A 12,741-nucleotide genomic window follows, 5' to 3' on the forward strand; every position below is an offset into this window, starting at 1 on the left:
ATAAATAGAAGGAGAAAGCTTGGCAGGAAACCAGCCCACAGACCAGAAGCATATGGTTATTTGGTGTGTGTGTGTGGAAATAAGATTTTGGTTTGGGATGAATTAAAATGATTTAAAAATATTAATATGCACACATGCAATGGTTTCATAATAATCTAAATCATAACCATTGCAATTATGGCTAACCTCGTTTTAATATCTTTGATCTACACTGTGGCAAAAAAATTAAGTAAAATTACTTTCTAGAATATCCCAAACTCAGATGTCCCAGGCAGTCAGACAGCTCGAATTACTACCATCTAGAAACATTCCCAGCTATGGCATTTGTATGAAGCAATAATTCTGCTTTCTCAATACTCCATGGATGCCTCCTAAGATTTCTCATTTTAATTATACTGTTGGTAGACATCTATACCAATAACCAGTTTAATCCTTTAACAGAAATAACCACATATATTTTTATAGTTCAGTCTTTACTTTAGTACTTTAGGGCATGATCCGCAAGAGTAATCTGCTTCATCAAAGTGACTCTCCCTCACCAAGCCCTAGCAAACCCCAGACATACCTGGGATACATATACCATGCAGCCCACAGACCCTCCAAAAGTCACCACCACTGCCCAAGTCCTAGCCAGGAGCTGTTGTGTGTCATCTTTGACAAGTCCAATTGGAAGCTTGCTTTTAAAGTTAATGTAAAATACAACAGAAGGATTAACATGGAATGGGAAGGAGATTATGGCTTTCATTTTGAACACTGGCCTTTTTCAAGATAGCTAATGACATATACTGAAATATCAGTTCAACATAATTGCTGCCTCAGAATCAAGTAGAAGCCAGCATTATTTATTGCTATGCCTCAACACAATATTTGTGATACTGTGGAGAGGAGAGCTGGTCTTGTGGTAGCAAGCATGACTTGTCCCCCTAGCTAAGCAGGGTCTGCCCTGGTTGCATTTGAATGGGAGACCACATATGAGCACTGTAAGATATTCTCCTCAGGGGATGGAGCCGCTCTGGGGAGAGCAGAAGGTTTCAAGTTCCCTCCCCTGCTTCTCTGAGAGCGATTCCTGCCTGCAACCTTGGAGAAGCAACTGCCAGTCTGTGTAGACAATACTGAGCTAGATAGACCAGTTGTCTGACTCAGTATATGGCAGCTTCCTATGTATGTTCCTAATATTGTGGTAATCCAGTGAGGGAACATTTCTGTAGTTCAGAGCATTTATCATGTGGGGCTGCCTCAATTATGTTGCACTACCTTTCTTAAGACAGAAACTTGTTGCTTTTAATTGTGTCATAATCAGCAGATATTCAGACATTCAATCTTTATTATTTTTATGAGTTTACAAATTGCAAAAGGAATACTAATACAAATCACTTTAAAACTTAATGGATGGCATTCATAGTTTCGTAATGGATGGCATTCATAGTTTCCATTCTGTGGATGACACCCAGCGAGATGAAATGGGAAATATAAATGTCTAAAAAATAAACTTGATGATTATTACAAATCATGCATTATTGGGTTTGGGGAAGGGTATGGGAAACTAACATATATCCAAGGGTGCATCATGGGTTGGTTGCTCACAAAACCCATGCTTCTTCTCACCTTCTGGGATACTTAAGGGTTTAGAAATGTCAGATTTGGTGAATACACATCCTCCTCCTATAGAAAACCACTACTTTAGAAACTTAATTACCTTTAGTTATGCTTAAAATACGTGTCATTCTTTTCAGTTGAGGGCCTCTGGAAAGGCAATCAGGTAGCAACATTATACTTTTCTGTGTTTCATGCCACTGCCTGCTTTCCTTTTCACAATGCTCATGTTGAACAGCAACATTTATTGGCATCTAAGAAACGCTGATCACGAATGTTCCAAACCACAATTTAAAAACAAAACAAAACATGGTATACAAAACCAACATCCAAAGAAAATGCCAGAAAGGAAGAAGGGCTCTGAAAGAAGGGATAGGAGGAAAGGAAGAAGAAAAAAGTGGAGGACCAGAAAAACAAGTGCAGTGTAAGAGGAGAGGTCTAAGAAAGAAAGAAAGAAAGAAAGAGGAGAGGGAGAGAGGGAGGGAGGGGAAGAAGACTAAAATAAGCAGAGAAGGAGAAAAGTGACAAACCAACAGCTGTTCCCTGTCATTCCAGCCATTAATTTCCAGGAGTCTTCAGTAAGTCAAAATATAAAATGTAACTGACAGATGTCCAATAGTTGCAATGTTTCCTAGCATAGAGATACACTGATGTAGAAAGCAGGGCATATTCAGTTTGATCCTGCTGTGGAGTACTTAAAAGCACATAACTGCCATTAATAATGACAATGATAAGGCTGTCAGTCATTATGAAGAACTGAATGACCTGGAGATTAGCATGCTTGCCATGAATATAGCATGTATCTACAGTGTCAGGGGCATAACTATAGGGGGGGCGGGGGGGCGGGGGGGCAGGTGCCCCGGGCGCCACCCTGGCGGATCACGTGGGGGGCGCCAAAAAGTGCCCCCCGCACCCCCCTGGATTGCCCGCCGAGTGTGGCGGCGGGTGTACGGCGGCGATTTGGCAGTGGCGGGCCAGGCGGCGGCGCGGTGGGTCGCCTGCGGCGTTGGCATGGCCTGTAGCGGGCCGAGCGGCGGCGTGGCGGATCGCCCGCCGAGGACTACTGCAGAGTGGCGCCGGGCCAGCAGGCTCGGCGCCGCTCTGCAGTAGTCCTCGGCAGGCGATCCGCCACGCCACCCCTTGGCCCGCTACAGGCCATGCCAACGCCACGGGCGACCCACCGCGCCGCTGCTCGGCCCGCTACAGGCCATCGCCAATGCCGCCGCACGCACGCCGCCAAATCGCCGCCAAATCGCCACCACCGCCGGCGATCTGCCGCCTGGGGGCGCCGCCGCCAGGTATGTGGGGGCCGAGGGGGCGGCGGGGGGCACCATTTCAGGGCCGGCCAGCCCTGGGCGCCGTTTCCCCCCGATACGCCACTGTACAGTATCTTTATTTCAGCACAACAGGCATATAAAATAAGACCATTACAAAATCAGAAGGGTAACATGGCTAGCAAAAAGGATAACAATATTTATCAAGACACAAAGACAATTCAGAATGGCAACTCAGAAAGGAACCAGAGAGAAAAATTAAAATGCTAGGTTAGACCAGATTATTCGATTGGAATTTATGTTTCGAACTCCTAATTTTGTATGGCACCAGCAAGAAATTTTTCTACCTTTAATGCGATAGCCTGGTTGGTATCAATAAAGTGAAGGATACTCAGAGTTTTCACACAAGTTCCAACCGCAACCTTACTCCCTGTAAACGCACTACTGCAGGCTTCTGTGCTATTCCCTACAGACGCCAAGAAGATGCCTTGTACATTGTTTGCGGTGCCACTTGCTGGCAGGCTCTTGCATTCCAAGAAGAAACCGCCTTTTCCCCCAGTGGCAACAAAAGTGGTAATGAAAAGAGGTGGGTTCTTCTCAGAGAGAATAAGATTGTGCTTGGAACTTTAGTAAAAGCTTTGTGTATCCTACACTTTATTGCTGTAAGGAAAAAAGACTCCAAATCTACTAAGAGCTGGTCTACATATTATGGAGAATGAAGTGGTAGGCGGAGGGAGTAGAATTCTGAATTTTACCACTTTAGACTGCAACTGGAGAGGGATAATATTTTTAATACTCCTCTACATAAAAATCTTCCTCCAAATACAAACTAGAGAGAAAGGTTTAGTGTAGCCATTTACTTGCTCAGCTAGTTCAGTGCAGTCAAGAGCTTTTTATTCAAGGAAGCATTAAAATGACATAAAAGACAGTTTAAACAGAGAGGTTTCATAATACTTTTGAACTGTGCTTAGGTTTGGGTCTCTGGAGAGATTTTAGGGCACAGTGCAAGCCCCAGCTGAGATAACTAGGGCAAGAGAAAAATCAACCCTTGAATCTTTTTATCTTTACACTACTTCTTGTTTAACTTGATTATTACTATGATTGCATGGCTACTTTCATGGCAATTGAGCCATTAAAAATTGGGGTTTGGGTCCAGTTCAGCTTCAACAGCAATTCTAAACTCTTTTAAAAATGGTCTTAGAGAGTGGCCAGTGGAGAATTTTTTTTAGGCCAAAATGAAAGGGAAGGCTTTAAGTAAAGTAGTAAAATGACTATTAATGAGGTTTTCATATCCATTTCCTCTCGAACTACTACAACCACATGAATTTTTATATACCATTCTTCAACCAAAGTTCTCAAACTGGTTTACATAGAAAAATAAATCATACATAAATAAGATAGTCCTCTGTCCCTAAAGGGCTCACAATCTAAAAATAAACCTAAGGCAGATACCAGCAACAGCCACTGGAAGGATGCTGTGCTGGGATTGGATAAAGCTGGTTGCTCTCCCCCTGCTAAATATAAGGGAATCACCACTTTAAAAGGTGTCTCTTTGCTCAGTTAGCAGGAATCTCCTAATTAATTACAGCTCTATTTAAATAATCTCCCCTCTCTTTGCTGGGACTCAGTCTTAACTAAACAAAAAGCAAGCTTTAACTAACTAGCCCTCAGGATGAGTGGTAAGGAAATAATAAAAGAAGCCTGCAGAAAGTCATGGTACAGTATCAGTCTACTGAGGCCTTATTGGTGCTGTACAACAGTCTGTCGGAAGTTTCTACTTGAGTACCAGACTACCAGTCCTAGGCTCTGCCTACCAATCTACTATTCCCAAAGGCGCTCTTACCCCTGGACTTTGGGGCCAAAGCCCAGGGCCTCCATAGCCCCTTGGCCCCCCAAAATCTTCTTTAGTCTGTCCCAGGTGGTGTGGTCGCCTAGCAGAGCATGATGATGCTTAATTTGCAGGGGAGGGGGTCAGCCCTCCAAAAGCCTTAAGTCCAGGCTCCAAAATAACCTAGATGCACCTCTTACTATTCCTCCTCTTTTTTTCAGATGGTTTACTAGGAAATTTTATTTCCTACATAAGTAGCTGGAGCAGAGAGGAGCCCTCACCACTTCTTTAAAAAGAATTTGAGTGCCCAGTTATCAAGCCACTTATTCTGAACTGGTTACAGCTTTTTAGTTTAGGGGTTCCATTCCAGTTCTGGTCCATCTTGAGATATTAGGCTCAAGTTCCATTCCAGTACACTCAAAAAGCCTCTCTGGGTTATGGCTTCAGGTTCAGTTCAACTCTCTGCTATTAACAAAGCATCATCAATAGGCGGGATCTTTTGAAACATACATTTTGTTTATATTTGTAGAACCTTAAATATTATAGGCAGCATTGCTCTGGTTTCCCTTTTTATCAACAATCAGCTGCTCCCCATCCTTTTGCAGCATTAGCTGTGATACCAGGTGAGCGAAGTGTGGAGTTGCAGGCTCGGCCTGGGAAGCAGGCATGCAGGCCACCATACTGGTCCCCCATCATGTGTTGCGGGTGGACCAATCAGATAACAGGAGTGCCTGCATAAGCAGCCAGTTCTATTTGGTTCCTTCTCAGTTGTTCTGCAGGCAGTGGTTGGGTTAGAAAAGTAGTAGTTGGTCCACTGCCAGGTATGGCTATGGAGAGCACTGGGAGGCAGATGTGGTGGTGATTTGTGGGCAATCTGCCACCTGAGGCAGCTGTCTCAGCCATCCCCATTAGCACGCTGGCTCTGGAACCGATAGTTATGAACATTTTGTTCTAAGTAACCACATAACAGAGTGAAGCACTCCTCTTTATGAAATTTACATCAAAAGCCATGGTGATAGAATTGTATGCTTGGCATAACTCCCCCAGAGTAAAACATTTAAAAACAAAAATACAAGAGATAGCACTTGAGTGGTGGAGCACTTTGAAAGATGCAGGGTCTTATATGTTATATGTTACATAAAATTGTTTGTGTGTGCACATGCTTATTGCAGGAAAATATGCAAGCAGATTATCTTATCTGCATAATGGGAGAAACTGTTCCCATTAGACGTGGGTGCTTACTTCATTAAAATATTTGCGTGAGTGCTTATTGCATTAAAATATTTGCAAACAGATTATATTTTATCTGCAATATGAGAAATTGTTCTCATTAGATAGTTTTGTAATGGCAAAATGTATGTTTTCAATATTGATATAGCACCCCAATCTACTTACTACCTGCATCCGCCTGTCACAAATGTATGAGGTTTATAATAGGGGGCAACAAAGCAAAAACAGCAAGAGAATACAGTGGAAGCCAGAGACAAAGATTTAGATAACAATCCCAGTGCATTTTGATTATTTGTTCTCCATCAGGGGAAATAAAATATTGATATGTATTTGTTTCTTACAAAAATTGTCTCCAAAAGGAGCCATGACCTTCCACAAGAATGGCTGACATAGGCAATAGCTGTCATCCAATCGATGGGATTTACCCTCCCCCCCACATTTTTGTAGCAGACTAAGCTAAATAAGAGAACTTGCCTTTCCTCACACATTACCACACTTGTTCACACACATGTACACTACTCACAAGTGTATCTATGCTCTTTTACTGATGAAGAAATTTAGTTCAAAACCTAATTTGCAAGTGTACATTGCAAATTAGATTGTGAGCCCTTTGGGGACAGGGAGCCATCTTATTTATTTATTATTTCTTTATGTAAACCGCTTTGGAAACTTTTGTTGAAAAGCGGTATATAAATATTTGTTGTTGTTTGTTGTTACATAACAAATAGACTGCAGTCTGGACAAGCAAATGCCAACATTAGAATACCCCAGAGGAGCAACAAACCCAGAGACAAGGTTTTTGAGACAAGGAAATAAAGTTTATTGACAACACAAGCACACTGTGATATTTTGTTTGTTTATTGCTCAATTTTTATACCACCTTCCAGAAAATTCATCCCAAAGCAGTTTACAAAAGTTAAAATCCACTAAAATCCAATTAATTACATTAATTACATTAAAATATTAAAATCAATTAAACATCAAAGCATTAAAAACACCACAAAGCAGCAGCCATAAAAAGACAATACTGAGCAGCAGGGGAGCAGGGAGATTGGCCTGAACAAATAAAAAAGCCTGTACGAATTAAAAAAAATTTAAAGTCGTTTTTTAAAAGTAGCCACAGATATCAGAAAAGGGACATCCCCCAGGAGAGCACTCCAGAATCTGGGGGCAACAACAGAGATGTTGGCAGGTGGAGCAAAGCCCTTTCCGACAACCTTGTTGGATGGGTAGAAACCCTTGGAACCACACAGTCCTTCAGCTATCCAGGACCCAAACCATTAAGGGCTTCAAAGATGATAACCAACAACAAGGCTCTCCACATGAGCAGTGTAGAGAGCCTGACTGGGGTATGTGGGAAGAGTGGGCTTGACCCACTCTCCCAGCACATCATCATCATCATCATCATCATCATCATCATTCGATTTCTATACCGCCCTTCCAAAAATGGCTCAGGGCGGTTTACAAAGAGAAATAACAAACAAATAAGATGGCTCCCTGTCCCCAAAGGGCTCACATTCTAAAAAGAAACTTAAGACACACACCAGCAACAGTCACTGGAAGTACTGTGCTGGGGGTGAATAGGGCCAGTTACTCTCCCCCTGCTAAATAAAGAGAATCACCACGGGGTGCCTCTTTGCCCAGTTAGCACATGAGCAGGAAGCCCTCCTTGGGTGGCCAGATTGGCTGCCCAGACAATTACTGGCTCTGTCATGGAACCAGTTGGGGCACTAACCCTGTCTTTTTTATCATGTATTGCCGCGCCGCAGCTCCGCACCACGGCAGCACATGATGAGACCCCCACCGGGAGGCTGAAACAAGCCTCCTGACCCTGGGGGTCTCTCCAGGATGCCTCGCGCGCTCATGCGGGGCATCCTGGAACTTCTGGGGGCTGCATGGCCTCCGATCCCCGCAGCCCCCACCAACTCCGTGACGGAGCCGGCAGTCACGTGGACGGCCGATCCAGCCACCCTGGGCTGTCTGGGGATCGTCTGCGGGCAGAGCGGGCTAAGCCCGTTCTCCCCGCAAACCCCATTTCGGTGAGTCTCACCAATCGTGAGACTCACCTTCAAGAATAATATACCACTGGAATTCATTAATTTTGTTTACAATAGATACCTTTCATACTTGTTACAGAGTAACTAGTGAGCCCTTTCTCATGTGCAGTGAGAAAGGGCTACCTGTTTTTGCGGGGAGGAAGCCTGAAAGCACTTACCTCCCTGCAGACAATCCTTGTGACATCCCTGGGCAGGCTGATCACCCACCAAATAAGCATTGGATCCTTCCAGCAGCTCCGAGGGTCGGGGTGCTGGGACGCATCACCCTGCCCCCCAGAGCTCCGATAATGCACTGTGTGAGTGCATTTTGGAGACTCCCCCAAGTCTGCTAGCTGCGGCTGCTTACAGAACTTGCACCCGTGACTGACAGACGTTCTGGAAAATGGGCTCCCTTAACCTTGTTTTCAAGGGAGGCTCTTGCTTTCTCTTTTCATGATTTTCTCCTTCATCAACTTATCTCTCCCCTGTCCTTCACTCAGGGCAAGGTGGTTCTTGAATAGCTCTGAGGTGGCAGTTACAAGCGGGAAGAGCCACCTCTTTCAACCCCTGATCATGCAATTCTAAAAGTGGTTTGTCAGCAGAAGTGGAACATTGTAGTTTTTAATCTTGTAAATTCACCTTGCCTCATGTGAGGACAACAAAGAGAAGCCTTTGTTATAACCATCTATAACATTATTACAGTACTACACTTGCCCTGCATAAGCATTTATCCAGAGCAAGCATGTATGATGCAAGCAGCACAATGAATTGTTGCCAGGAGCAAAGTATTTGCTCTACTTGACAAAATGTTCAAGCTCTTATTAAGAAAATTGGACATCAGAGTTGCTTTGCACACTATTTAAAGAAGCAGCAAAATAAATATGAATGATTCAAACATGCTTTTTCTTTGTTTTCACTGTAACATGGTGGATAGAATTTACAGATGGTCCTTTCAGTGAGATTAATGAACTTGGAAGCCAAGTGTATAAACAGTGTCACAGCAGGATGTATGAACAGTGTTACAGCAGAGACCCACAATTCCCTTATAGTAGAGAAGAAGAAATGGGAAGTACAAGCCACTCATGCTTCATGTGAATAGCTCTCCATGGAAACTAAAGGGTATATTGGCCATTAATGGTTACCTGTTGCTTATATGGCTGATAGATAGGATTGTGAGATTGTAAGGCAAATTGTGACGTGAAATGTGAATAGTGACGTGAAATGTGAATTGTGATGTGAAACATGGCTGTCTTGCATGGATAGATCCTGGGAGAAAAGGTAGCTGGTTTTTTATGGTGCATAGGAACATAGGAAACTGCCATATACGGAGTCAGACCATTGGTCTATCTAGCTCAGTATTGTCTTCACAGACTGGCAGCGGCTTCTCCAAGGTTGCAGGCAGGAGAGAATCTCTCTCAGCCCTATCTTGGAGAAGCCAGGGAGGGAACTTGAAACCTTCTGCTCTTCCCAGAGTGGCTTCATCCCCTGAGGGGAATATCTTGCAGTGCTCACACACATCAAGTCTCCCATTCAGATGCAACCAGGGCAAACCCTGCGTAGCTATGGGGACAAGTCATGCTTGCTACCACAAGACCAGCTCTCCTCTCCCTACATCTGTAGGTACATCATGGTACATCTGCTGCACTTCAAATTGTCTACTACAGCACCCACTTGAGCATACAGCTACCACTAGATGAACTCTTCTTGAATTTTTAAAATGCTGGAGAGCAGACCACTCTTGTTGCTAAACAGAATGATACTGCAGTAAGAACGTACATTCAGCAGTGATCAGTATGCTGATTTACAATCCACATGTATGCACTCAAGCTAACCTCCTGCATTTAAAATTAACAAATATGTTATCCTAAGCACATTTGCTTAAGAAGTATGTCCCATTTAAATGTGGGAGTTGCTTCCAAGTTATGGTGTATAGAATTCATGTGTCAGTCTGTTGATTGTCTGTTGATGAAAATAATAAAATTGTTCACATCTTTTTTAACTAAACATATAAATAAGTAATTTCCCTGTTTTTATAAGAAGCCTGCCTAATCTCTAAGACTAACTTCAAATACCCTGCTCTCTGGCTCGTCTTTACTGGAAACTTGCGTGGTGAGTACTGGGGACAAGGCTTTCTTAAGGGTGATACTGCCAGAATTCCCTCCCTGGAGAAATGTGACAGGCCCAATTTCTTGCAGCTTTTAGATACATTCTGAATACATTTTTTAAAATGTTGAAGGGCATTTGGTGTACAACACCCTTTCTACAGTTTAGATTGTATCTGCTGTTTCTATTGCTGCTGCTGATCGTGTTAGATATTATTTAATATCTGTATGCTGCTTTAGCTACATTGGTGGAAAGACCAGAAGAAACTAAACAAATAATACATTAAAAACTGTTTGTGTCTATTATTTGGCCACCCCTAGAATATTTTTAAATCATCTGTGCCTCCCTGAAACATCCTTAGTATCATCAAATAAGAGCACCATATGTTCATGGATGAATGATAGGGATTAGAGAGGGCATAAATAAATAAAATATCAAAATTGCTCAAAATATATTTGCTGCTTCAGAAGTAATTACTAACCCCTTCACTTGCCAGTAAAATCTATATACTGAATGGCTTAAAACATAGTTTATGGATATTTAAATCAAAGTTTATAAATATTTTGATTGTAAAACAGTGTTGATTGATAAGTAATCCCAGTTCTTTGAGAAGATAAAATATAGAGAACTTAAACTCTGGTCTCTCATATGCATACTCTGGTCTATCATATCAATCTTTTATTGACTCTAACAACCATGAAATACAGAGGTGGACTCCATGAACCCCTCCTTTCTGTTTAAAACCTATTATGTAATCTGTAAAGCTTTCTACTTTATGTGTGATGCTGATGTCAAATAAAATAAAAAAAATATCAAGAGACATCAAAAAGTCATTGACCAATATTCAGACTAACCTCCTGTGAATGTGCCAAGTTTTTCTGATGTGTAAGGTGGGAGGAGCAAATTTCAGCAATACCCACTTTCCCTTTGCAGCTGCATGTGCCTCCCACATTTAGAATTTAATCATGGATTGAAAGAGATCAGGTGGCTGCAGAGTGAATGAGGGAAATCACTGAAAAAATTTCCTCCCTGTCACACAACAGAAAAATCTGGCACATCTGCAGAAGGTTAGTCTGGAAGTCAGCCACTGTCTCTAGACAGTGGCTCTCTATAGTGTGGTAGTCCCTCTAATTTATGAATAAAATAACTGAACTTCTAATTTTTGAATAAAAGCAATAATGAAAGATTTGATACACCAATAGCCTTAGAAAAAACCCAGCACAATGGTTCTAGTAATGACTCACTGTTCAAGAGAATAGGTTTCCCTGGTGGGGAGTTTTTACGAGTGTTTTGAGCTAGAAACACAACACCCTTTAAATAAATGGGTTGTTTCAAACTCAGAGCAGAACAACCTCATTTTGATTGAAGTGTTTTGATGTTCCAAGTGCTATTTTGAAGGCCCATTTTCCCTTGCTGATTGGCTTTCTGGCACTGGCTTCTGATTAGCTTGTTCTGATTAGCTTGTTCCAATTCTTCTTGCTTCTTGGTTGGCTTGTTATCATATAAATCAAGTGTTGTCAAGGGCAACTGTGCCCCCATTGGCTGGGAGAAGGCAGGAAGGAGGAGGATACCCCAAAAGGAGGGAATTTCAAAATGTATTCAAAGGGACTGGGAGACAGAGAGTTCTTGAAGAGGAAACATTAGGAGAGGAGGAAGGAATCAAGGAAGGTTTGATTTTGTGGTTTTCTTTTCACATCACTGATTATAATATGCTGTGCTATGGCTGCTATAACTATCTGATTTTGCTAGATCTCCGATTGACAAAGGCAGAACTTGGGTGCCTTCCTTCCTTGAGCTGTGGTTTGTTTTGTTTGTGAGATAGTTTTGTGGCAAAAAAATGGACAGTGACAGCTCTCTCTGTGTGTATGTTATTTTTCTTTGTGACTGCTGTGACAAGCTCCATGTCTGGCCTTGAGCTAACTTGTGCTTCATTTACTTGTCTGCTCTGCAATCTTCATTGCAAGGTGTACTCAGTCAATAAGTCTGTTCTCACAAGTAGCCTGGCCTGCTTGCCCGTTTCTTTTGAAGGTTGGGTGGTAGGTAGCACCCATCATGCCCTACCACCCAACCCACTCTGGTGTCCCTAGGAGCTACCCATGGGGAACAATGGGGTGTTTCAAGTTCCCCCATTGTTCCCTATGGCTGAAACATTCAAAATGTTTCAAGTTTGTTCCATCGAAACAACTGCTCGGACCAGTTATTTTGACAAAACATTTCAGCCATTTATTTATTTGTCACAATTATATAACACCCTATATAAATTCTAAGGGCAGTTTACAATGTAAACAAACAGCAAACATCATTTATTATTATTATCATCATCATCATTATTATTATTTATTTGATTTGTATACTGCCCTTCCAAAATGGCACAGGGCGGTTTGTGTTTCATTTTCAAGCTCATAACAGAAGACAAAAACCATTTCATACACATCTAATAGAACAGTCTGGTGAGACTTGACTAGATAATAAGGTAGAAGGGATAGGGAGGAGAGAGTTCTATCATTCCCTTTCCCCTGCTTACTGTAACCTGTGTAGCCAATGGCCAATCTTGGCTAAGGTACTGGGGCCATTCCAATAGGGGTGCACACGGACTGTTATTTGCATTTTGTTCCAAATTTGGACTGAACCATGGGTCTGTGAACAGATTCGATTGCACCTTGGGGAGGGGTGGCAA

The 12,741-nt window shown here is 42.4% G+C and overlaps 1 protein-coding gene across 4 annotated transcripts in view; it reads left to right on the top strand.

The window, feature by feature from the left end:
- The window catches only part of ESR1 (estrogen receptor 1), a 340,324-nt gene that overhangs the window by 57,866 nt on the left and 269,717 nt on the right, over window positions 1-12,741 (top strand). Inside the window, exon 1 of one of the 4 annotated variants that reach the window (XM_053292714.1) lies at window positions 11,724-11,732. The exons of the other annotated variants lie outside the window; for them this stretch is intronic. The gene's annotated coding sequence lies outside the window, so the exon portion shown is untranslated. Of the gene's footprint in view, window positions 1-11,723; window positions 11,733-12,741 lie in introns of those variants that run through there. 4 annotated transcript variants of the gene reach the window in all.

The sequence above is a fragment of the Hemicordylus capensis genome, chromosome 1 (assembly GCF_027244095.1).
Source record: "Hemicordylus capensis ecotype Gifberg chromosome 1, rHemCap1.1.pri, whole genome shotgun sequence".
Classification (NCBI taxonomy): domain Eukaryota; kingdom Metazoa; phylum Chordata; class Lepidosauria; order Squamata; family Cordylidae; genus Hemicordylus; species Hemicordylus capensis.